Raw genomic sequence first — 27,484 nt, forward strand, 5'->3', positions numbered from 1 at the left:
TCAGGTGAAAGTCTTAACTTGCGCTTGTGGTCTTTGTCCAAGGCCCAGCATTTAACAGATGCGTTTAGCCGGCCATTGATACACCACTTGGCGATACACTCATGGCAGTTACATTGCAACAAGGCAGAAGGTTCCGAAATGTTCAGACATCGCAGAGTCACAGGCTGTATTTCAGCTATTCTTTCTTTAACCAGCACAAAAATCAATCTCCCGATACAGATGTAGCCCGGTTGTAACTCATAGACATCTTGCACCTCGATACCCGGAATCCCCTCCTAAAAGTGAGTAAGTATGGAGCGTTAAGTAACATATTTATGGTCTACTTTTTTTTTTTTTTTTTTTTTTAATTTATTTTTTATTTATTTCTTTATTTATTTATTTAAAACAGTTTTCGAGGGGCTAAAGACAACATTCTTCTGTTTTTATAATAAATGTCACACATTCGTCTTTCTATAACCCGTTCTACCATACGTTTGTCAAAGGGGGGACACATCCCGTGCATGCGGTCGAGTTTTGAGCATGGCTCTGCAGCGTATCGGATCTCAAGGACAGCCGCAGCCAAGACCTTCATCATGTCACAGTGGACACTTTTCTTCACAGCAGACAGCCCATACACAACCCTTAACAGCTTATATACCCGATAAGTGTCTATCCGGTTGCAAACGTGACGAATTGTTCTTGCAGTGTATGCATCGTATAGACATTCGTGAGCCTCCTGTTGAGGGTCATTAATTTTATGCCCGTAGCAAAGGTCATAATAATCCCTTTTAACACAAGCGTTCACAACGGCAGCTGCAAAGCCTTTAACCGGCCATATGGTGTCACAGGGTACGCCCGGAGCTTCCTTTTCAAGATCGTGGCTAGTGTAGGTGCAAACACATTTCTTACGAGGCTCTTTGTTCTGGCTTGTAATACTTTCAGACTGTCTGGAACAGCATAAGCAGAAAATATTTACGGTGTTAACCTTTGGAGCTGACCCTTCTAGAGGCTCTCTTTCTTCTGTTATGTTCTAGGGTTCAAACAGAAAGCACAAGACACATTATTAGTTAAAAGTATGACATTAGAGTATACAGGCATAAAAAAATAAAATAAAAAATGTCTTTACTAACCTCAGCATTCGCTTCACACTCAGAGGCTCCTCTGAAATCTTGGGAGTCGCAGAGGTCCATTGGGGCAGAAACAGCGCCTGAACTCACACCTGATGGTTGTAAAATAAAGGCCTCTGCCTCGGGGTCCTCCTGGAAGCCCATGTCTTCATAGATGGGCGAATTCGGGGGTGGTACACATTCTTCAACTTCAATGTCTACGACGTTAGATGCCCCGCTTAATCCATCTTTCGAGACATCGCTGTCACTGCCGGCCCCCTTAATAGGGGATATCAAGGGCGACACATCCTTGAGGTCAAGCTTTTCAAGCCGATGGCAAAGTTCCTCTTGAAAACCTGTAACATCGGTATCCCGGGTGTCTGGGACACCCTGTTGTGCATTCTCATCCATCGTACGCGGGGCGAGGGTCCGGTAATATCTACCAATAGTGTTCAGGGCCCCTGAGGAGACGGCTTTTCTGGCGATCGGATTGTATCTCTTCATAGCGCCTTGGCAAACTGATTCAGCCCTGGTTTGCGGTTTGACAGCCGGTTCTAACCAGCTCCTTATATGCAACATTTCAAAAAAAAAAAAAAAAAAAAAAAGGGTGGCTCTACCAGCCAACAACACGTGTTCACAAACCACGTGACACCCCCATGCACGTCACTTCCGGGGAGGGCTTTCTGGGACACCGGAAGTCCCAGCCACCGGATATGACGTCATTTCCGGGGCGGGACAACTGTCACTTTTAATATGGTGATTAAAGGTATCCCTTCCTACTACTAACCGCTACCAAAATTATAATCAGCATGCATGACCAGGTGCTTTCTCTTCGCCACTTTCTTGTCCCCGTGGCCTCAATAGCAGTGGCCACTGAATATCAGAGGTGACACCCCTAAAAGTGGCAGACATAGACTTTGTAAATAAGCTTGAAACTGGAGAATCAAGCAGTGCTTTGCGCTGCTTTGCGCTAATTTTAGGGTACATTCCAGTGGAAAACAAGTTTTGCACTGGAAAGTAAATTAGGAAAAAAAAATTCTGTGCTGGTTTGTGTCACTTATGTGACGCTATCCCAGCGCACAATGTTTGTAAATCTTCCTGTCTGTAAAGCGCAACCTCGCACTGGTCCTTGATGGTCAGTGCCTGAAGCCGAGGGAAAGAATCAGCTGCCATCTGTAAAGCCTGCAGGACACCTCCATTGAATGAGTGTCCTACAGGGAAGTCATTGAGGAGTGAGCTTCTCCCCGAGCTGCGGAAGGAGAGCTCCCATAGGAAATGAATACACTAACAAAGGCATAAAACCAACAGCGCAGAGGAATGGGTGTGTGCTTGCGTTCATAAAACAACACAAACAACTCCTCAGAAAGACTTTCGCTTCTTACATACAACAAAAGCTGAATCACCAAGCAACACAACCAGCAACTCGTTTTCAGTACCACATGAAGACAACACATCAATTAGCAGCAAGAAAAGAGGACGCCGTGGCCTAAACCGAGCCTTTTACACTGGTTCTTTCGGTTATATCATTCCCTGTGGGGGTACAGGATTAAGGACTATGCTCTGTGTACAATGGACAGTGAGAAAAGATCATGTATAGTATGAAGGGACCATGTCTTGTGATAAAACTTACTATAGAATTCTAGTTGTTTGTATAGCGCATAATATCAGTTCCTGCTTTTTTGTAAGGATTCATTATTTATGGCGGGACTGAGAATTGAACACTGAAGAAAGAAATGATGAATCGATTCCCCCAGGATCACACACTGTGATCAGGTGGGAGGCTGGGAATAAAGTGAGGACCCATGGGTCCAGAGTTACCAATGTGCACCCTATATTAGCCCTCCTCTCACTGATCAGTCAAAATAAACCCAATGTCTGCATTTATCTGCCGCCTTCCAAGGAGCTCTGGGAGCGCTTGAGCACTTCTTGGATAGGGATATTCTTCATGTTTAGGTCTGATGTTACTGTAGCGGGTATCTATGCACCATGTGGTTTCAACCATTCTCCTGAGCCCATGAAGGATTTCTACATCCATGGATCCCTTTAGCAGTTGTATGGTGGGAGTCAGCAGAAGACTGGCCAACACCATGGCTGAGTACCCTCGTTAGTGCAAGGGAAGCGTCCCGGGCAGTCTCGGAACAGGAACATGTGTCCACCTTCCTCCAACCCCAGCAAGTTCTATCCAGATCCAGGAAAACTGAAGACGGCCTTCTGATGGCTGCCTGAGTCTGCTGAAGCAACCAAAAAAAGAAAGATTCGGGCAGATTTAATAGTTCTCTTTAAGTCATAAAACCTCTTCAATCTGGCTATACATTACTGCACAAATGTAACTAATTGCATAATCCAGATATGAAGAAGTAAATCATCGCCCCTTCGAAGGCTACATCTCTATTGAGAAATTGTCCCTCCTCACATTAAACACATGTAATAAATAGCAAATTATACTCTACACTATATTTATTTGCCACATTTTAATGAAAATAAACTAGGCCCAATAACTTGTTATTTAGAGAAATTATACCAATAAATGCACATTCAGTAATGTATTACTATAGTGGTGTCCAAACCTTAAATCCCTGTTCAAAAACGTGTGCCCGTGAGTGAGCGCAGTAGACGTTCTACTCAAGGCACCATGATCACCTGAGAGGACCTTAGGTGGAGCCAGAGGCGCTTCGGTACTACGTAAGCCTGTATAGGATGGGCCATGAAGTGCGAATGAGCCAATGGGGTCTTTCTGCTGACCTGTCAATCAATGCTGAGAGGGCTTACAAGCAGGAAGACCCAGAGATGGTGGGTCTGTCTCACCACAACCTATAGCAGGAAATCCTGATGCCGCTGACTATGATTTAACAGACAATGAGCGCTCACACATTGAACCCGGATTCTCATTAACAGGGCTTCAGGTGATATATTCTAACCTTAAGTACAGGAAAGAATTGAGGTGTTTTCTCCTTTGCTTTAGCTGCTTTCATGGAAATGGAATGTGAATTTTGCCCTCCATTACACGGGTCCCTGTGTTTATTTACATTTTTTCTGATGGGAGATGGGCTCTTCGGTCTATATCAAATGAATATGAGTCACCTAATGATTGGACCAGACAGCCCTTGATACCACCTGGGTGTAATCCTTAAGAGGAGATGACCAGTCCTGGTTACTCCCAGGAATACTTGCTCTAAAGGGCCCTTCTTGCCCTTAAGATTGTTCACTGTTTCTTGCAGCACTTCTGGGAGTAAAAGACAGACATCTTATAGATCTGGGTCTGGTTTAAACTCTGGTAAATAAATGATCTCAAGTGAGAGTTCGGATTAAAGTGAAAGCGTTGGAGGAAAAGGGCCAATCAACCTGCCATGGATACTTTAAAAGCATGATGCTACCCCATCTTGGCCTGAAATGTACCCCAGTGCCATTCGTCATCTCCTCACTATCCTATACAATCTTAGTAGCACTCCATTATGCATGTAAAAAAATTAAATAGGAAGAAATTTGAAAGAATTGGAAAATTCTGATGGCCTGAGTAGGTGGGCCCATCACCCACCGCTAGGAGTAGGCTCTCCCATCAGACCATCAGATGCCACTTTACCTCCTTCAGAGGCCCAGTGCTTAATTTGTAAAAGAATGAGTACTGGTGCTCAAAGCTCTGCTCAGAAGCCATCGGGGATGCTATTAAATGCTGCCACACTGAAAACCAAGGCAGCATATCCGAGAATCCACCTCATGCCTTTTTAATCCACTCCCAGATACTCCCTGTCCCTTTGCCTCACTTTTGAAGGTTCCTGTTTTCTCCCTTGTTAGAGTTGTTTCCATCATTCTCTTCCTACCTCTTTCCCCTGTTTGTGTTTCCCTCTCTTGCTAAATGTCTTATGAGAAAAAAATCAGGGCTGGTCCCAAAAATGGGTGCTAGGGGACCCCCCTAACCCCTCCCGGGGACCTTCCCCCACCCCCAGTCAACCAAAGACTCAAACTAAGCCCTTTCATTGTTTCCCTTTATAATGAGTGAAAAAGGATAAAAATATAAAAGAAAATAACTTTATCCTCACATTGAAACAGCGCTGTGTCCTAAAACCACTGGTCACCTGCCCTCTGGCCGAACAGGTCGAGGATAATACAAATTTTCTAAAAATTCACTGACACATGTTGCTCTCAGTGGAAGGCCCTTTCCAAAGCTTGACTGATCACCTCTAAAGTCTCTTAGTGCTGTATTTGGGAACTGAAGTTGTTAGAAAGAAGTAAACCTTTTCCCAGTGTTAAAGTATCAAAATGATAAAATATTGAAGTACACTATCAGAAAGGATGGCACTTCATACAGCATAATTTGCCCCTTCTTGCCGCAGAATTTAGTCAACCCTGTCACATAATTTGGTCCAACCCTGGCGCATAAGTACAGAGCCCATGCTTTAGGTGCTGGTAGCCCCCACACCCTGGATTCCGACTGGGGCTTCCCTGCCTATGTGCGGGCATCCACCCTGGCGGTGGAACAGAGCCACTGTGCGCAGGACGGTCAAGAACTACGGGACCGAGAACCCGACCTATTGTGGAAATTCACAGTTTCCAAGCCAGCAGGGGTCAGCAGAGACATTCTATGGATGGGCAAAGTGGGCAATTCCCCAGGCCCCCCCACCTGTGAAAGGGACCGCCTGGGAAACTGAACTTTCTCTCTTTGACCTCCGTCAAATCTAGTTCTCCATCGAAACCTCTCTCCCGCACGGATCTCAATACACCGAAATGCCAGGGGTAGCGGAAGTGACATCACACACCCTTTGACCTCCACTTTCACTCACACACACATGCTTACACATATTCACAAATTCACACTTGCATACACTCTTTCACATAAACACACTCTCCCCTGCAAGCAGGGACACAACATACATTTAAAAGCATGTTTCACTTACCTCAGCTGCCATGGAAGGGCATTTTCGAGCTGAGTGTGTACTCCATTAATATGGTACTAATAGTGAAAAATATTTGGTGTAGTAAAAAATTGACAGACAACAAATAGAGTGGAGCCCCAACTGCGGTCCTCAAAAACGAGCTGAATTTGCCACCTCTGAGGCCAGGGGTCGTAAGGGACAAGCCAGGCAATGTTTCATTTGTAAATAAAAACGTGCCAGTACCCAAAGCCCTCCTCTGAAACACCGACTGCTGTATTTAAATGTGCGAGAACGGAATACTGAGGCAGCGTAATCCTGAAGCCATCTCGGGCCTCCTCAATCCATTTACAGCCACTCCCTGCCCCTTCAGGTCACTCCTGCTGCTTTCTGATTTCTCCCTTTGTGGCGCTTTTTCGTTTCTCTCTTCCTCCGTCGTTCCCAAGCGTCTTTTTCTCTCAGTAAATACTTGAGGCAGAACAATAAGTGTTGACGCTCAAAAATAAGTGTCAAACCCATCGGCTTAAATTGAGCACTGAAGCCAGGGGTCGTAGCTGCGACCCCTGGGGACCCCTGAATGACGTCCGTGCTCTCCCGGTCTGCCTCGGACCCTGTCTCTCTACCCCGTCTTATCTTAAGGACCGCTGGGGTCCGGGGTAAGGCACTGGAACTATTGTGTGCTTTACAGAGGACCTCAAGATACTTCTTGACCAGGTCCCCAAAAACTTTAACATGACTGGGGTGTCACTCGTGGCTGATGCACAGTCCATTCTCAGCTATCCTTATTTGGGGGGTTCGGGTTCCCGTTCTTTCGCTTGTCGCGGGCGGCGCGAGACTCCCTGGAAACCTGTGACGCCCGCTTGGAATAAGTTGTTTGCGCGCGTGGATAGAGCCCAATGACTCCGGCCCTGCCCTCTCCCCTCCTCCCCGTATAAATAGCGTCGCCCGCGCCCAGCGGTGCCAAGCAGCACAGAGCGGGCGGCTCGGGTGACATTCACGTCCCACAGGGAGCCGGAGGACGCAGCGCAGACTGCCAGTGAGACTCTCTCCTTGAAGGTACGTCCGTGCCAGGGCCAGGATGCTGTGGTTCTGTACCCGCCTGTCTCACACTCTCCCTCCTGCGAGCCTTGGGCATGTGCCCATCACCCGGCTGGTGTTAAGCCTAACACTTTCTTCCTCAAAGCCCTCCGGTCTCCCTCCCTCACCGCCTTTTATTCCCAGGGTCGGACTGGCACAAGGCAATCCTGGCACTGCCAGACGTGCTGGCCTCAGAGGTGTGGACCGGGTTTAGCTGTTTGTGCGCCTTTTCTGTGTCTGGTGGGCAGGTTTTTACTATTGAATTTACATTTATAAGGTCACAAAAATGCGTTGCAGCAAGCAGACATGTACCAACCTCCCGTACCGTGCAAAACACCTGTAATGCGCTGTAATGTAACACCTTGAAGCGCTCTGACACCTTCGGGTAAAGTCCGCGCTATATAAAAACGCATTAAATAATGCGCGTCTTCGTAAGCTCAAAGCAGCTCCAGGTTGCAGACGCGGGCCACCTTTCAGCTCTCTGATTCGATGGCACTTTCAATTTGTAAATAAAAACGTGCCGGTGCCCAAAACTCTCCTCTTAAACACGCAGCTGGTGCAATTAAATGTGCGAACACGGAATACTGAGGCAGCGTAATCTTGAAGCCATCTTGGGCCTCTTTAATCCATTTACAGCCCCTCCCTGCCCCTTCAGCTTACTCTTGCATCTTTCTGTTTTCTCCCTTTCTGCCGCTTTTTCTTTTTTTCTTTTCCTCCGTCTTTCCCATATGTGTCTTTTGCTCCAAGTAAATGCTGAAGCAGAAGAAAAGCGCCATACCTCAAAATAAGTGCCATGCCCCGCACCGGAAACACCAAGCACAAATTAAGCACTGGTGCCCGGGCCAATTCTATGTCCCTGGCCGACCCTGTAGATTTTTCCTGTCGCTAGTGATCGATAGTGTGACCTGTAGGTCTATGCGTCTCACCCAGGAAGCTCGGTAACCCCCCATTCCCGTGTGTGTGGCACATGACTTGATTGACTTTGCACTGACCACCCGTGTGTCCACTGTCAGTTCATGGCCAGGAGCCGGTTCATCCTTTTATCACACTGGTCTGATGCCCCAGTGCCCCCTCCCATGCCCAGCACTCAACGCCGGCTTCCACGCTGCCGACACCTATAGAAATAGATTGGCCACTAGTTTCTTTCTGGATACATTCTTCTGAGATGGCTCTAAGAAATATTGTTTTTCGGGCAAAATTTGCTTTTCATTTTCGAGCCACCTGTGAAATGATTCTAAAATTTGCATTTGTTTATTCAGAAACCTTTTAGGGAAATAGACGGCATGTGATAACAATGTTCATTAAAATATGTTCAAGGGTAATCAATCAATCAATCAAATAATTTCTTAAGCGCACTTCTCACCCGGTAGGGTCTCAAGGCACTGGGGGGTCCGGTTACTACTCGAAAAGCCATGTTTTTAGGTGCTTTCTGAAGGTTAGGGGGTCCTGGGTCTTGCGTAGGTTGGTGGGGAGGGAGTTCCAGGTCTTGGTGGCGAGGTGGGAGAAGGATCTGCTGCCGGAGCTGGAGCGTTGGAAGGGGACTGTGGTGAGGGCGAGGTCTGCAGAGCGGAGCTGTCGAGTTGGTAAGTGGAAGTTGACTCGTTTATTGAGGTAGGCCGGTCCAGTGTCATGGAGGGCTTTGTGAGCGTGGACAAGGATTTTAGAAATGATCCTTTTGTTGCGGGGCAGCCAGTGTAGGGATCTGAGGTCGGTGGATATGTGTTCGTGGCGAGGGAGGTTGAGACGTGTGGCTGCGTTCTGGATTTGCTGGAGTTTTATTTGAAGCTTGGCTGTGGTCTCTGTATAGAGGGCGTTGCCGTAGTCCAGTCTGCTGCTTACGAGGGCATGGGTGACTGTTCTTGTTTCTAAAGGGAATCCATTTGAAAGTCTTGCGTAGCATGCGAAGGGTGTTGAAGCAGGAGGATGATATGGCGTTGATTTGCTGGGTCATGGAGAGAGACGAGTCCAGTATGATGCGAAAGTTGCGTGCGTGGTGGTTGGTGTTGGGGGTGGTCCGAGGGTGGTGGGTCACCAAGAGTCGTTCCATGTTGCCTTGTTGGGGCCGAAGATGATGATCTCTGTTTTGTCTGAGTTCAATTTGAGGTGGCTTGCTGACATCCAGCTGGCGATGTCGAGGAGTCCGGCGTGCAGGTTAATCTTGGCAGTGGCTGGGTTCCTAGTGAGGGAGATGATGAGCTGGGTGTCGTCAGCGTATGAAATGATGGTGATGTCGTGTGGGCAGAGGATGTTGGTGAGAGGAGCCATGTAGATGTTGAAGAGGGTGGGGCTGAGGGAGGATCCTTGGGGGACCCCATTGATGATCTTGGTGGCTGTAGACCGGAAAGGAGGGAGGCAAACTCTCTGAGTTCTTTCGGATAGGAAGGAGGTGAGCCAGTCCAGGGTAACAAACTTGTCTTGCCACTTTATAATGAGCGTTTATTGCTACCCAACGCTCATCTATCAGTCTTATTTTCTGAAGAATTGGCTAAAAACTCATGCCTTGCAGGTCGCATGCACCTTTTTGCAGAAAGTGCCTAGCTCTCAGGACTGTAACTTGCCACCTTCAGTTCGCACAAGGATCTCTGCAACAAAGTTTTTACTCACTGAGCTACCTCACGTAGACTAGAAATGGGTGGCGCAGACGGTAAAGGCAGTGCTTTGCTGCAGGCGTGATAAACCTCGGAGCTATTTCACAATCAGTCAAACCTGTTAACAAATATTTCATACAAGTATTCCCAAGGAGTGCGCTAACCAAGTTGTTTCCGCTTGTTATATCCTGAAACTGGACAAAAATAGACGTTTCATACTGAGGAATAAACCCTCTAAGCTATCTTAAAATCCACTTTATGTATGACCAACTAAGTAAGCCACTATATCATAGTGTGCCAGTTTCTTTAGATAGCAAATGACCTTCTCAGGCTATACCAGCATAGACTGACTATCAAGAACTGGGCGCCTCATTCCCCATACCCAGTCGAAGCGCTTCAGAAACACATACTATGAAATAACGCCGTGCTCCCTTTCGTGGCACTAAAACGTTTCTCCCATCTGTCCCTTTCCTCATTCAGTCTCACGCCCGGTCTCAGGTTCCCCGAGGTGCTTCGAAGCAGCATTATTGATTTATGAGTAATACATAATTAAGTAACAAGGCACTTTTTTCTTTTTTTGATACTGTTTTCTTTAGTGTTTCTCTACACTTCTCTCTTCATCCTGCCTCTTCCCACTCAGTTTATTTCCATCCATTGACGTATTCTATTAATGCATTATATACCCTGCAGCCATTGATATTCTGACGTGGATTGTGTTAGGTACGTATTGTGTGATGCATTTGCGCGCCAGCATAGGTGTTGTAAGCAAAGCATAACTCCCACAGTCACCATTTCCTTCTTTAGAGCACGTCCCTTCGAACCCAGTGCAGATGGCTCCCTAAGGCAAGGAACCTTCTTCAAACTTCCAACACAGTCAAACAAAGCACGCTTTCTGTTCTAGTGCTTCAAGGCGGGCAGTTCCACAGAACAGGAATCCACTTCAGATTTTACAAATCAGAAACCTTCTTTCTTTTAATTTTGATTTAAGAGGTACAAACATACAACATATATGTTATGATATATGATGCAGATTTGTAGAGAGCACTATCACCCTGGGAGGCTGTCCTGGGTCTGAGCAGGTGCGAGTAAAGCCAAACCTAGGACCTAGCGGACAACTCAGACAGCAAGCTCTTCAGCCTCTTACATACTTAAAGAAGTGAAACGACAGCTCTTATGTGTAGTGGCAGGTCGTTCCATGCTGTAGGAGCGATGTAGGAGGCTCGGACACCAGATCTGTTTTTATGTAGTGCCTTGAAAGTGTGGGAGAGGAGTTTGAATTGTAGTCTTTTGAATATGCGGAGCCAGTGGAGCTCCTGCAGATGTGGTGTGATGTGATTGTGTCATGGGAGGTTGAGAGTGGTTTTGGCCACCAAGTTCTAAATGGCCTGCAGTCTTTTGGTGAGTTCTTGTTGATCCCAGCATAGAGGGTGTTCCAGTAGTCCAGCTTGCCTGTGACAAGCGTGTGCATGACGGTTTTCCGGAAGCTGATTGTAAGCCATTTGAAAATCTTCTGCATCACCGGGATATGGATGCATGAGGCAGTGACTGTATTCACTTGAGTGATCATTCCCAGTTTGCTGTCTGATGATCCCACGGACATTGGCATGTGTGATGGGGGGTGGGTTCTGGTCCTAGCTCTGTGTGCCACTAGGTAGGAATACATGGTGACGTGCCCTTCCTGAAGTTAGGATTTTGTTCTTTTCTGTCTGTGATTTCAGGTGTGTAGGCACAGAACTTGATCAGGGTACTGGGCTTCTTCTCCACGAGAGAGAAACTGTGTTGCATGTCATCGGGGTAGGAGAGGTCATTGATGTCATCAGAGCAGATGATGCTGACTTGAGGGCTCATTTATATGTTGAAGAGGGTCGGGCTCAGGAAGGATCCTTGTGGAATCTGCAGATGAGGTTGTGGGCGTCCGAGGTGTAATGGTGCCAGCAGACTGACTGGGTCCTTCCAGTGAGGAAGGAGCAGATTCATTGGAGTACATGTCCTTCAACTCAGATGTCCTGTATCCATTCGATGAGGATGAGGTGGGAGACCATGTCAGATGCTGTGGAGCGGTCCAGGACAATGAGGGCTGCTGTGTCTCTACTACATCCAGAGTCATGCGGATGTCATCTTTGGCAGTTTCCTTGCTCTGGTTGGCTCTGAAACCAGAATAAGTGGTGTTGAGGAGTTGGTGGATGTCAAAGTATACGGTGAGGCATCTGTTTTTCTTAAAAACCTTGGTCAGGAATGTAGCAGGGAGATCAGTCTGTAGTTGAAGAGCATTGAAGGTTCTGAGGAGAGATTCTAAGAAATGGGAGGACAGTTGCATTTTTCCAAGCAACTGGGAAGGTTGCAGAAGTGGTGGAGGTGTTCAGAATGGGTATCAGCATGGCGCTGATGTGTTGCAGTTCTCTAGAGCAGGCGAAGTGGGGGCAGGTGTCAGATGGGGCCCCTAAGTAAATGGTTTTATAGTGGTGATGGTTTACTTTGGGTTGTAATGGGCCACATGGTTAGCATTTGTTCTTTGGATAAGAGTGGTAGGCGTTTGGCGAGGTCTGTGAATACCAGAAGAAGGTTGAAATTGCTGTAAATGGTGGTGATTTTGTTGCTGAAGAATTCAGAGAGAATGTCCAGGCTAATTTTTCATTTCTTCTTCAGTTGTTTGCAGTAGTATTTCATCAGTCTGATTTTCCCAAGTACTAACTGTTCTGTGGCCTAGATCTTGTCGTACTGCTGCACTTGGTGGGAAGGCATGAAGTTGGTGATGGAGTTTGTCCTATTACTGAAATTGTTTATGGCTTTGGGAAGGCTGTCGCTGTGTGTTTGAATCAGTGGGTGTTGATAACGGTGTTCCAATTCTTCTGAGTGATGCTGTTCCAGGTTCAGCAGGCTAGACTGGCGGTGGTGCATGTGTGTTAGACCAGTATTGTAGTGGATCCTATTTAGTTTTAGTGGAAATCAGGAGTTTAGCTTAGCCTTCTGGCTTGCAGGCCTGTGCCCCCGTCACCTAGTGACTTTTAACCTACTTAGCTTGCTCATTCTTAGCACATTTATTGAATGATTTCTTCCAAAATGGCTGCTATGTTTATAGTTAAGAAGATGTTTTAGTTTCCACTCTGTGAAGGCATCACTATCAGCATCAATGATAAGTGATATAAGTAGCTATTCACATCATGTACTTTCCCACTTTTGTGTGCCAGTAACATAATGTACATTTTCAGGGAATTGTTTAAATAATTGCCACCCCAAGCATGTCTTCTTATCTATTGTTTGGGAACATACCTGCTTCAGAGGTCCTACAAGATCTGTATAAATACATCTCACACAGACAAGATTATCAGAGGGATTCCTACCAGATGCCATCAACGCTATCTATGCTACACATCGCCTTGATGCAGACCCAGCCTTTGTGTCCCCATGGAGTCTGATCTGGAGACCTCATTCCAAGGTAACGAGGGATGGGGGGATGTAGGAAGGTGGCCTGGTGGTACTTACACCTTATAACAGGTACAGGTATCCCCTATTAGTGTTGTGTATGCAGTGTCTAGAAACCAGGTTCTCCAGAGGTAGCGTGTGGATGAGCAGCCAAGGCTTATCTAGGAGACATGCAAAGCTCATGCAATACCACTGTAATCACACAGCACTCACACATTAACGAAAACACTCAGTGTTACAAGAATAAAGGTACTTTATTTTAGTGACACAATACCAAAAAGTACTAGAGAGGCAACTCTCCACTAGGAGGTAAGTAACAGACTAAATATATACACTAGTTATCAGCAATAGGCATAGAAAGTGATAGAACACAGTGCAAATGCAGTTAGACAATAGTGACCCTAGGGGGAGCCCAAACTATATACTAAAAAACGTAATGCGAACACAGGAGCCCCACCGAGGTAAGTTGAATGTGTAGAGGGTAGCTGGGGTTACAAGGAAACCCCAAAAGTAAGCACCACATTGCCCCCTAGTGGATTCCTGAAGAGGAAGACCTGTGGAAGAAGGGGCTAAGTCCAGAAGTCACAGTAAAGTCCAGGAGGAATAGGAGCTACTACCCACTCAGCTGTGGATGCAGCAGTTGGTTGATGGTGATGTGAAGAAGGTCAGCACTGCAGCCCTGGAGTCAGTAAAGAGTTCCTGATGGATACAGACAACGTCCTATGCTGGAAGAAGAATTGCAGTCGGGTGTTGTTGCATGACCTCCACCAACAAGCCTTGGCAAAGGCAAATGTTGCGGTTGGCGGAAAGTGGAGCCCAACAAGGCCCAGGAGAACTCAACCCAGGAGGGGGAGAGAGAGGGGACCTTCAGCAACACTGAGAGCCCACAGGAGCAGAGGCAGCACCCACAGGAGTCCCACTGGATGGGGACAAAGGAGTTGCAGAAGAGCCCGTGCAGCACAACTGGAAAAGGGTCTCACGCCACAGAAGAACCACAGAGAGTGCTGTGCATCATGGGAAGGAGCGCTGGAGGCTGGAGCTACAAAAAGCCTGAAGATCCCTTGGAGGAGATGCAAACAAACCTTGGCGGCTGCAAGAGACATGGTGCACCGGAGTACTATCCTGTGTGGGAAGGCAAGGGCTTACCTCCACCAAAGTTGAACAGCTGGCAGAGAGGACCAAGAGGGCTACTCTGGACCACCTACTGTGATGCAGGATCCACGCAGATCAGGATGAGAGGAGATCAACACAGCTGGTCGTCATTGTAGGAGGTGCCTGCGGGTGCAGGGGAGTGACTTCTTCACTCCAAGGGCGATTCCTTCTTCCTTCTCAGGCAGACTGAAGACTTGCCACCCTCAGAGGATGCACAGCCGGGGAAATGTTGCAGAAGAAGCTGGAAGGAGCCTTTGAAACAATGATGCAAGAAGAGTCTTCTGTGTGGATGCAGATTGTCGGTTCCTGAAGGGTCCAGTCGCGATTCCAGTGGCTAGAAATGGAAGTAAGGTTGCAGAGGAGTCCTGCTGGAATCTTGCAAGCCAAATCTGAGGACCCACCCAAGAGAGAGAGACTTTAAATAGCCATGAAAGGGGGACTGGGCACCTTGCCAGGTGCCCACCTATCAGGAGGGGGCTCTGACATCACCTGCCTGGCCTGGACACTCAGATGCTTCCAGAGGTCCCTGCCAACCTTGGATTCAAGATGGATGAACCCAGGGACCCTCTGGAGGAGCTCTGGGCACCAACCCTGGGGTGGTGATGGACAGGAGAGTGGTCACTCCCTTTTCCATTGTCCAGTTTTGTGCCAGAGAAGGGACTGGTTTATTCAAGGAGGGCACCAAATGTGCCTTTCAAACGCATACCAGTGGCTGGGGGGGGCTATCCCTCATAAGCCATGTAACACCTATTTCCAAAGGGAGAGGGTGTTACCCCCCTCTCTCAAAGGAAATCCTTTGTTCTGCCTTTCTGGGCTTGAGCTGTTCAAGCAGCAGGAGGGCAGAAACTTGTCTGAGGGGTGGCAGCAGCTGCTTGGAAAACCCTGGAAGACTGGTAAGAGCAACGCTGGGAGTCCTCCAAGGAGCCCCCAGAGTGCATGGAATCTTACTTCCAATACTGGCAACAGTGTTGGGTTAGGATTCTGACATGTTTGATACCAAACATACCTAGGGTCGGAGTTACCATTATGTAGCTGGACATAGGTAGTGACCTATATCCAGTACCTGCATAAAGTGGCACCCGCACTTTCGAAGTCCATGAAAATGGCACTGGAGTTTGTCGGGGAGGCACCTCTGCCAGTGCAGGGGTGCCCTCACACACAGGTACTTGCACCCTGCCCTCTGGGCTAGGAGGGTCTACCATAGGGGTGACTTACAGTGACCTGGTGCTGTGATCTGTTGTGAAAAAGGGTGCATGCACCTTTTCACTCCGGCTGCAATGGCAGGCCTGCAGAACAATTTGCATGGGCTCCCCATGGGTGGCATAATACATGCTGCAGCCCACGCGGATCCGTTGGTACCCCAATGCCCTGGGTACCTGTGTACCATATACTAGGGACTTACGTAGGGGCACTAGTATGCCAAATGTGGAGTGAAAATGGTACAAGTTACCAAGATAGAAGGGAGAGAGCATAATCACTGGGGTCTTGGTTAGCAGGATGCCAGTGAACACAGTCAAACACACTGACAACAGGCAGAAAATGGGGATAACCATGCCAAGAAAGAGGGTACTTTCCTACAAGGGCTCTTCCCATAGACATGGTACATGCAAATTAGGTTTAACATATCTAGCTCTCTTTAGGTTAGAGATTAGGTTAATCATGTTAGGGTATTAGGGCCTATTTCACAACTATTTCAAATGACATGTTATTGCAAGATGGTGGGGGTCTTGTATTCATGACTCTTATTTTCACAATTCTGTTTCTTGCCTTGTTCATTATCCTAATCATTGCAGCCCATGCAACTTACAGAAGACTGCAGTCTTGTTACTAAAACCTATTGAAAACTTTACTGCAACACCTTCATTGCCTGTGCGTGAACGAGACTTGTGGCTCATGTAAAAAAAGGGTAATCTCTGTTTAACCATGACTCCCCTGAGATGTCACACTCCTGAGTCCATGCATAAAGGGTGCCACAAATCTCCTTTTACTGTTTGGGCTTTTGGTGAGGTACTGCTTGTGAGCCGGGTGGGTTGGGCCGACAGTTGCGACTTGCTGTAGGATTGGCCTAGTCGCCTACAAACAAAAGTACTGTCATCCCTAAACCAGAAGTCTTGCATAGAGCAAGAGTCCAACTACGACAGTATGAGGATGCTGAACATGACAAGAGAGTGGTCTGTCCAGAAGAGCGTGTGGACTTGTTGACTTGGGTGTTGTTGAAGGTGGTGAAAATAGGGCCCAAGAGGTGTCTGGCAATGTGGGTAGGTCCCATCAGTCATTGGGTGAGGCCTAGGCTTCCAAGATCTTTAATGGCAGCATTTGGTTTGGGGTCGGTGTGGTCTTCCAACTGGAAGGTCAGGTCTACAAACGGGATATAACTGCTAGCTTTGCGATGGAACCTGTGATGGTGTCGGTGAAGCTGGTGTGTGGCCCTAGTGGTCTGTATTGGAGAGTGTGGCTGAGAGTGAAGTTTTCTGTGATATGGACATTGAATAACAGGTGTTCCACGCATGAGGATAATGTTACCATGGAGGTGTGCAATGATATAGTTCTTGTGGATGATGCCAATTCCCCTTGCAGGCTTGTGAAGTCTGTCTTGCCTGGCATCCTATAGATGGTGCTTTTTCTGTGGCAGTGCCAGTTGACAATGCAGGGTTCAGTCACAGCTTCCTCAGTGTTGTGTGGTGCGTTGAGACACCAGTGTATGAAGCTGTGGGTGTAGCTGACAGCACAGAGTGTCGCAGAGGGGGAGCTGTAGGAGAGGGGAGGACCAGGGTTCCAGATGCATGGTGCGGTCGAGGCATGGGCATGCAAAGTCGGGCTTACCTTTGGCACACATGCAGTACGTCTGCTGCTCACACCTGCTGCATGCACCTATTGAGGTTACCGTTAAGTAGGTCCTGGAAGGGGAGGATGAGTGATGTCAATTCCTGTGCAGATGGATGATAGGAATTCAATGGATGTCACTTCTTGAACAGATAGATGATGGGTAATCCAGTGATTTAACTTCCTGCATCAACCTCTGAATTAAATACGTTTTGCTTTGGACCAAACCATTTCTGTTTGGTTTATAGGTAAGTACAAGTGTTTGCAAGTGAGCCCTGTGCTGATTTAAAATTTTAAAATGTAACAACATTATTACATTAGACCAGGTTCTTGTTGGACCTAGTCTGACAGAGTAGAATATACATATACACACACACACATATATATATATATATATATATATATATATATTTCGTAACCAAGTCACGGAATGCAGGTGCTCCACACAGCGGTCCTGGATGGGTTCCGAGAGACCCTAATATAACCTTAAACACTCCTTCAAATATCAGGAGAACCAGGACACCTCCAATATGAAAATTCAATTTATTTCAGCACAAAATCTAACGCGTTTCGGCAACAGCCTTACTCATGGATGAAATGGTTTGGTCCAAAGCAAAACGTATTTAATTCAGAGGTTGATGCAGGAAGTTAAATCACTGGATTTCCCATCATCTATCTGTTCAAGAAGTGACATCCATTGAATTCCTATCATCCATCTGCACAGGAATTGACATCACTCATCCTCCCCTTCCAGGACCTACTTAACGGTAACCTCATGGATGAGTAAGGCTCATGGATGAGTAAGGCTGTTGCCGAAACGCGTTGGATTTTGTGCTGAAATAAATTGAATTTTCATATTGGAGGTGTCCTGGTTCTCCTGATATTTGAAGGAGTGTTTAAGGTTATATATATATATATATATATATATATATATATATATATATATATATATATATATATATGTACACACATATATATAAATATATATATATATATATATATATATATATATATATATATATATATATATATATGTATGCACAACCACAAATAACAATAAAATTCAATGAAAGGAAAGTGAGAGAGAATGAGTCATGTCCATTTCTTTCTGAAGGGGATAACCCAGTGTAAATTTGTTATACAAGATATCAGCAAGAAAGACTGGACTAAGATTATTCTGCTTTAGTTTTGTTGTTTACAGATATCACTAAAATATTGCTTCTTCTTCCTTTTGTTTCTTCCAGTTTGCATGCTTGGAATTAAGCTGCCATGTTTACGAGCATGTTTTAGGTCTAATCTAAGTATTTTACATATTGTGGACAATGTGTGGATATTAAAATCATATATGACCTTTTGGCAGTGTTGTATTCTTTCACTGATCGGTGAAATGACTTGCTCATAAGATTCTAGGCCAACATCTACCATCACATTTAGCTAGACACAAATTGGGTAAAAGCCTTTAGCATCAGCTATATTTTCAAACAAATCAGTATTGAGATCACATCACCTGCCAAACACACCAGGCAAGGTGTAGTACAGGTACCTATTAGAAAGTGCTGGAGCTATGTACATGGGTTAAAGGAGAAAACATGACTCAGGACTTTCAACAAAGCAACAAAAGTCTTAGCTGCAAAGTGATACCTCCACATAATCCTGGCTTTTTGCCCAGCTGCACTTTACTGCTGAGTCTTTTGATCCCACAGTTACAATGCTACATATTACAATGTGTCTGATGAAAGGTCAGGACGGACTCAAAGTGAGTCATTGCCATGGAGCCGCTTGGCAGTTATGAAGTGTCACACAATGGTAGCACCGCCTTAATGTAGTCAGGTAAAGAGTACAGAAAAGAAGTGGCAAATATTTTTAAAGGTTTCCGTTTCAGTTGCAATAGAATGCAAAGCTACAAATTATTCTGGCGTATTTCAAAACTTTAGAGGTTTCACAAGGTACTATGCTGTTGGCAGGGTTGACCACCCCTACAAAGCATAACATTCAGTAAGGAGTAGGTTAACCTCTTAGCTGGGCCTTTTTCCCCCCCAGTGCTGAGCCCTTTATTGGCTATTTGGGGTAGTTTGCGCTTAGGCCTTCATAACTTTTCGTCCACATAAGCTATCCACGTCAAATTTGCGTCCTTTTTTTCCAACATACAAGGGATTCTAAAGGTACCCAGAGTTTGTGGGTTCCCCTGGAGGAGACCAAGAAATTAGCCAAAATACAGCTAAAATGTCGTTTTTTTAAAAAAAATGGGAAAAAGGGGCTGCCGAAGAAGGCTCGTGTTTTTTTCCCCTGAAAATGGTACCAACAAAGGGTTTGCGGTGCTAAAATCACCATCCTCCCAGCTTTCAGGAACAGGCAGACTTGAATCAGAAAACCACATTTTTCAACACAATTTTGGCATTTTACTGGGACATACTTAATTTTTACTATTTTTTGGTGCTTTCAGCCTCCTTCCAGTTAGTGCCAGGAATAGGTGTGAAACCAATACTGGATCCTGGAAAGCTAAGCATTTCTGAAAAGTGGACAACATTCTGAAGGGACTCTCAAGGGGTCATTTGTGTAGATCCTACAAGGTTTTCCTACAGAAAATAACACCTGAAATAAAAAAAATATTGAAATTGAGCTGAAAACAACAGCCATTTTTCTCCACGTTTTACTCTGTAACTTTTTCCTGCAATGTCAGATTTTTTAAAAGCAATATGCCGTTACGTGTGCTGGACTCTTCTGGTTGCAGGGATATATAGGGCTTGTAGGTTCATCAAGATCCCTAGGTACCCAGAGCCAATAAATGAGCTGCACCTTGCAATGGGTTTTCATTCTATACCAAGTATACAGCAATTCATTTGCTGTAATATAAAGAGTGAAAAATAGGTATCAAGAAAACCTTTGTATTTCCAAAATGGGCATAAGATAAGGTGTTGAGAAGCAGTGGTTATTTGCACATCTCTGAATTCTGGGGGTGACCATACTAGCATGTGAATTACAGGCCATCTCTCAAATAAGAAATCAAAAAAGGTTACACACGGTTCCACCTAATGCTAAAGGGTTTCTTTCAAGGAAATAGTTCAGCGAGTCATTGAAAGGCGAACTTTATCGAAGCAAAAGCCCTCACTCACCATCCGGTGACATGCTTCATCATAGGGCCAGCTCCTCGTCAGGCCGGCACTGCAATGCCTGACGGGCCCCACAGGGGGGCTCTTTGCCGGAGATCTTTTTTAGAAAACTCGTTTCTGGCCGGTTGAGAAAAGGAATAAAGTGAAGGATTGGTAAATAGGAAATTTTTTTTTTAAAAATATCTAGAGGTAGAATCTAATAATTTTAATGCTCATGACTCAACCTCTGACAAGATTAAAATCAAATAAAGTTGGGAATTGGTGGAGTAATGACCACAATTACCATGAAAGCCAGGTAGGTATAAACCTCAAAAGACAGAGTACACAGGATCCCCTGTGTCACTCTATATGATTGGTCAACATGTTTCTCGCTTGTTATCAAGGAATTACCTTATGCGATTCGTCAGGACCCAATAATATACCTAATCCTTTGAATTGCGAAGTTTATCACATATAAAAGTCAAAAACCTAAGGAAATATAAAAAGCAGAGAACCTCAATTAGCATTAAACACAAAACAATATATATACTGTGCAACCCCAAGATTGAAGTGCAAATTCACTCTAGTGCCAAGTGGTATATGAGTGACTAGGAAAAAATAATAATAAATAAGAGTGCACAAGCCAATTTAGGAATGTAAATATTCACAATAGCTTACCCTCCAAAAATTAATGGTAGGGCCACATCGGGGAAGTCCAGGCTAGAAAAGTCAATTCTGATCTATACATATATAAATAGATAAGGGGACATAAGATATCATTAGCGTGACTCTCATAACACTAATTAGAATAATTCAATTGAGAGCCCATGATGTCATAATAGATCATAGAGCCTGCAAAGGAAAAAAAAACTAATTATGATATGGCCATGAGTTAATAGGTGAATGTGCAGTCAAAGGTATGTCAAGACTCTTGCGAAGAAATGCAACCACGGGACCCAGCACGTGTGTTAAAATTATTGAAAAAGAAGATACGTGTCTAGAGATTACACGTGTATCCCTGTACTGCCGAAATGGCAGGGGCATCCATTTCTTACGTGTCGCTCTAGGAATAGCTATACACTCGGGGTAGAGAGACTAATACGGGTCAGGACAGCAAGGTGCATCAAATCGAAGGCGCGCGTTATTATTGGCAAAGATATGCCGAAATACAGGGAACGCGCATGAACATCAAGTCGTTCTTAAATGTGTAAGCGTGCGAGGGCTGAGGAATAGGAATTAATCCCAGAGCCCAGCGTCACGCGTGACTCCGTAGGTAGCTGAATAAATAAAGCGGGCAATAGCAACGCTGAGGCCGCAGTAATGCGTCGAATCAAAAACATACATAGTGGACCTGTTAGTTGCTTACTTTAAAATATGTATGGGCATCGTATAAATGAAAGCGCAAATCACATACGGCAATGATGTGCCGAAATCAATAAAGCGCGCACGGACACCGAGTAAATCCTAAAAGTGTGCGCGAGCCGAGGAAAGGGATTAGCCTCAGAGCTCAGCGTCACGAATAACTACATAAATATGTAAGTTGCTGGGTAAACAAAAAAAGGGCAGTAGCGAAGTTGAGGTCGCGGTGATGCCGTCAAATCAAACACATACCCAGTGAACCTGTAAGACGACACTTACTTTCAGTATGTATGGGCATTGCCAGTAAACCTGCGTCTGGATCTGCAACCCGGGATCACAAAGTTTCTGTAACCATGGAGTTTATAAGCAGACACTGGGAGTAGTGGAAAGTGAAAAGGGACTGGTCTGGAGCTATGGGAAGGAACAATGGCAGCCATTATGGCATCCAAAAACATGTAAATCGAGAGCTAAAAGTGTCGGCCATTTTGGAGTACGTCAAGCACCAGGAAAACTGATCTAGGCTCTCCAGTAAGAGTTCAAGAAAATTTGTTTGAAATAAAAAGAAGAAAAGGAAACATGTCAATATATATATATTTTGGAATATGTATATATATAATCGCGGGCAATATCACAGGTAAGCATGGGAAAGAAAAATTCAGTATGATCAAGAAGGGTCTCCCACGTAATTGAGCATATCCTATTCAATTCAAGGTAAGGTTAGGATATAGAAAAGAAGGGTTTTAGTGAATGAAGTTAACCCATTGAATATCATCGTTTAGGCCAACTATGTGTGTCTTAAGTCTGAAGACCCACCGTTGTTCCTTTTCGAAAAGTTTCTTTGTGATATCAATGTTGTCTCTCATAGTTTCCAAAACAAACCATTTGATATCGTTTGGGGTGTGCTGTTTTTCGATAAAGTGGTTGGTCAATTTTGTGGACGATCTCTTGCACCTAATGGTGCTCCGGTGTTCATTAATACGGATCTTAACCATTCTTGTCGTCATGCCAATGTATTTTAGATCACATGGACAAGTGATCATGTAAATGCAGTTCTTAGTCCGACAATTGGTATGAGATCTTAATTGCCAAGTTTTTTGTTCCCCTATGTCCACTTCTTGGATGTTACGAGTCAGGGGGCACACATTGCAAGAGCCACAGGGATAATGTCCTTTAACTCTAAGCCATTGACTCGGTCCCAGGTGGTCAGGGGGCCGAACTACTGTAGGTCTAGTGTGAACCACCAAATCTTTGATGTTAGGCGTTCTTTTGAAGGCAAATAGAGGACGTTCTAGTGTAGCACCTGCACTGGTGAGAATGGGCCAGAGCCTACGGACAATACCCTTTATTCGATTACTGAGAGGAGTGAATGTGGTAACACAAGTTAATCTGTTCTGTTGTGACCGGGTGTTGTTAATCAATAGCGTGTCTCTGGGGATATTGCCAGCCCTCTTTTTTGCTCGTCGAATATTCAATGGGGGATAGTCCCGGTCATTCAGTTTACGACATAGAGTGTCGGCTTGTGTATGAAAGTCATTCTTGTCAGAGCAGTTACGTCGTATCCTCAAAAATTGGCCAAAAGGTAAATTATCTCGTAGGGCTTTGGGATGATGGCTGCTGTAAAGTAAAAGGCTATTGCGGTCCGTAGGTTTGTGGTATACAGATGAATTAAGGAAACCATCCTTAAGGGTAATTTGTAAGTCCAAAAAGGAAACTTCCTTGTTAGAGACAGTAGAGCTAAAGCGCAGATGGGTATCTAACGTATTGACCCAATGGGTAAAGGCTATTGCATGTTCCATCTCGCCCTTCCAAATTACCAAGATATCATCTATATATCTACGCCATAATTTAATATTGGAAAAGAATGGTTGCTCAGGAGTCAAAATGTGGCGTTGTTCAAAGGTAAACATGTAAAGACATGCCAGACTAGGCGCAAATGTGCTGCCCATCGATGTACCTTGTATCTGATGGAAGAGACTATTCTCAAATTGAAAAAAGTTCTCTTGGAGGGCCACGGCCGCACATTGCATGATGAAGCTCACTGGCGTGTTGTAGGTCCAGTTATCAGTCAGAAGTATTTCCTCTACAGCAGCAAGGGTGGCCTCTTGTGGAATGTTGGTGTAGAGAGCCTCTACATCCAAACATATCAGTATATCAGTTGCAGTCATGAGCATTAAAATTATTAGATTCTACCTCTAGATATTTGTAAAATTTGTTTTTCCTATTTACCAATCCTTCACTTTATTCCTTTTCTCAACCGGCCAGAAACGAGTTTTCTAAAAAAGATCTCCGGCAAAGAGCCCCCCTGTGGGGCCCGTCAGGCATTGCAGTGCCGGCCTGACGAGGAGCTGGCCCTATGATGAAGCATGTCACCGGATGGTGAGTGAGGGCTTTTGCTTCGATAAAGTTCGCCTTTCAATGACTCGCTGAACTATTTCCTTGAAAGAAACCCTTTAGCATTATGTGGAACCGTGTGTAACCTTTTTTGATTTCTTATCTATTGGGAACCTTACACACGGGACCAGGAGTTATTCTCCGAATATCCCATTTTTCTTGCCCCTCCTGTGTTGTTTTTTTTGATGATTTAGAGTAGCCTTTGGCTACGGGGCTTCTTCATTTTTTCCTTTCTTTTTCCTCAACACCCAGATAAACTATATCTGTTGGTGTAATATGGCGGACCTACAGGGTCTTAGCTTTGATGATAGCATGGTCCAGGCTATCCTACAAACCCCCTCTATCCTAGGGGACGACATCAGTGGTCCTACGAGTGGTAACAAAGAAGACTGGAGCAAATTATCAGCTCTTAAGAAGGAACTCATTAAGACTATTTTACACGGCACCATTATGACTGAATATCTCAGGGCCAACATATCTCCTAATGGCCTTATTGTCACCAATGTGCCTAGGATCTTTCTCCAAGATCTTCAGTTTCGCCTTGACTGGTCACAGATATCGTGGAAATGCACTTGTGATTGGTTAATTCTTATCATCAACACTTCCAAACGTTTGGCAGACTCCATTACCATCCAGATCTCCATTACTGAAGCAGCCATGAAAACGACAGTCCAACTTGCGCAATTTAAATCTCGCTTAGCCGAGATTAACCTCGAACTTAATGAATCCAAGGAATATCTTACACGCCAGAAAGTTAACAAATTACAGAAAGACATCAAACGATTTAGCAGAGAGAGAATATATCCTTATACTAAAGACGACTATCAATGTGAAGGTTCTTCTGAGATCTCGGATGATTCAGACGCCTCGCAACGGAGACCCCGCTTTCCACAGAACAGCTCCAGCTCGGATGACTGGAGCGGAGATGAGGGACAGAGACCGAATCGGAACCGTTATATTCCACCTGCCCAGTTCAACTCTCCCTTTCCTTATCAACCAATACCACATTGGCAACCTATGCCTATGCCATACTTTCAACCACAGCCCCAATACAACTTTAATCCTTTTTTAGGAAGAGGCCGGGGCAGAGGCAGAGGAAGAAACAGAAGGAGAGGCAGAAATGTTCATTGGGCTCAAGAAGAGCCCCAGATGATCACCAGAAGCCGCAGTGCGACGGGCCAAAAGAGACCCTAGTGGTCAACCTTTCGAATTCCGTCCTGACCTCATCAGAATTGACAGTCCTAGAAAAAGGCTTAGGCTTTGTGCCCACTCCAAGGGAGGATCAATTCAGATTAAATTGCGAGATGGCAGCCTTGTTCCGCAAAATCAGACTCCATTTCTTCTTTAAAGACCGTCAAGGTGTGGAGACTAGGGGCGACACCAATTTAAGGAATCCCTCAAATTTCATGCCTCCAACCACCTCGGTCCCACTGGAAGTACTCACATTTGAAAAGGCGGTTAGTCATGAAATTCAACAGCTTAACTCCCCTAAAGTTTTTCAGAACATCTCTAAATTGGAACGGGTGGCTATTAACTCTCTGTCTTCCAACCCAGATATCGTCCTGAAACCTGCAGACAAAGGTGGAGCCATTGTGGTTATGGACACTACCTATTACCAACAGGAATGTAGAAGATTACTTAGTGATACATCTTACTACCATCCCATTTCCACCGATCCCACCTCACGTTTACAACGTAAAATTTGCGGCATGATTATGTAAGCAGTAGCATCTGGTTGGATTACTCAACAAGAAGCGGAGTTTCTTGACACTAAGAACCCCAGAATTCCATACTTCTACTGTCTCCCAAAAATCCATAAAGGTCTCCCTCCCCCTGGACGTCCCATAGTATCCGGCATTGGCTCACTATTGGAGCCGCTATCCAAATTCTGTGACTTCTTTTTACAACCTATGGTCCAGAAAACATCCACCTTTTTAAAGGACACGAAAGATACTCTTGTTCTATTGAACGACATAAATGAGGCAGGTGCAACTGATATACTGATATGTTTGGATGTAGAGGCTCTCTACACCAACATTCCACAAGAGGCCACCCTTGCTGCTGTAGAGGAAATACTTCTGACTGATAACTGGACCTACAACACGCCAGTGAGCTTCATCATGCAATGTGCGGCCGTGGCCCTCCAAGAGAACTTTTTTCAATTTGAGAATAGTCTCTTCCATCAGATACAAGGTACATCGATGGGCAGCACATTTGCTCCTAGTCTGGCATGTCTTTACATGTTTACCTTTGAACAACGCCACATTTTGACTCCTGAGCAACCATTCTTTTCCAATATTAAATTATGGCGTAGATATATAGATGATATCTTGGTAATTTGGAAGGGCGAGATGGAACATGCAATAGCCTTTACCCATTGGGTCAATACGTTAGATACCCATCTGCGCTTTAGCTCTACTGTCTCTAACAAGGAAGTTTCCTTTTTGGACTTACAAATTACCCTTAAGGATGGTTTCCTTAATTCATCTGTATACCACAAACCTACGGACCGCAATAGCCTTTTACTTTACAGCAGCCATCATCCCAAAGCCCTACGAGATAATTTACCTTTTGGCCAATTTTTGAGGATACGACGTAACTGCTCTGACAAGAATGACTTTCATACACAAGCCGACACTCTATGTCGTAAACTGAATGACCGGGACTATCCCCCATTGAATATTCGACGAGCAAAAAAGAGGGCTGGCAATATCCCCAGAGACACGCTATTGATTAACAACACCCGGTCACAACAGAACAGATTAACTTGTGTTACCACATTCACTCCTCTCAGTAATCGAATAAAGGGTATTGTCCGTAGGCTCTGGCCCATTCTCACCAGTGCAGGTGCTACACTAGAACGTCCTCTATTTGCCTTCAAAAGAACGCCTAACATCAAAGATTTGGTGGTTCACACTAGACCTACAGTAGTTCGGCCCCCTGACCACCTGGGACCGAGTCAATGGCTTAGAGTTAAAGGACATTATCCCTGTGGCTCTTGCAATGTGTGCCCCCTGACTCGTAACATCCAAGAAGTGGACATAGGGGAACAAAAAACTTGGCAATTAAGATCTCATACCAATTGTCGGACTAAGAACTGCATTTACATGATCACTTGTCCATGTGATCTAAAATACATTGGCATGACGACAAGAATGGTTAAGATCCGTATTAATGAACACCGGAGCACCATTAGGTGCAAGAGATCGTCCACAAAATTGACCAACCACTTTATCGAAAAACAGCACACCCCAAACGATATCAAATGGTTTGTTTTGGAAACTATGAGAGACAACATTGATATCACAAAGAAACTTTTCGAAAAGGAACAACGGTGGGTCTTCAGACTTAAGACACACATAGTTGGCCTAAACGATGATATTCAATGGGTTAACTTCATTCACTAAAACCCTTCTTTTCTATATCCTAACCTTACCTTAAATTGAATAGGATATGCTCAATTACGTGGGAGACCCTTCTTGATCATACTGAATTTTTCTTTCCCATGCTTACCTGTGATATTGCCCGCGATTATATATATACATATTCCAAAATATATATATATTGACATGTTTCCTTTTCTTCTTTTTATTTCAAACAAATTTTCTTGAACTCTTACTGGAGAGCCT

General features: G+C 45.0%; 1 protein-coding gene across 1 annotated transcript in view; it reads left to right on the plus strand.

Annotated features, from left to right (window-relative positions):
* Nucleotides 1–6,927: 6,927 nt before the first annotated feature.
* Nucleotides 6,928–27,484, plus strand: part of LOC138301334 (uncharacterized) — a 96,436-nt gene continuing 75,879 nt past the window's right edge. Inside the window, exon 1 of the mRNA XM_069241701.1 lies at nt 6,928–7,009. The gene's annotated coding sequence lies outside the window, so the exon portion shown is untranslated. The remainder of the gene's footprint in view (nt 7,010–27,484) is intronic.

The sequence above is a fragment of the Pleurodeles waltl genome, chromosome 6 (assembly GCF_031143425.1).
Source record: "Pleurodeles waltl isolate 20211129_DDA chromosome 6, aPleWal1.hap1.20221129, whole genome shotgun sequence".
Classification (NCBI taxonomy): Eukaryota; Metazoa; Chordata; class Amphibia; order Caudata; family Salamandridae; genus Pleurodeles; species Pleurodeles waltl.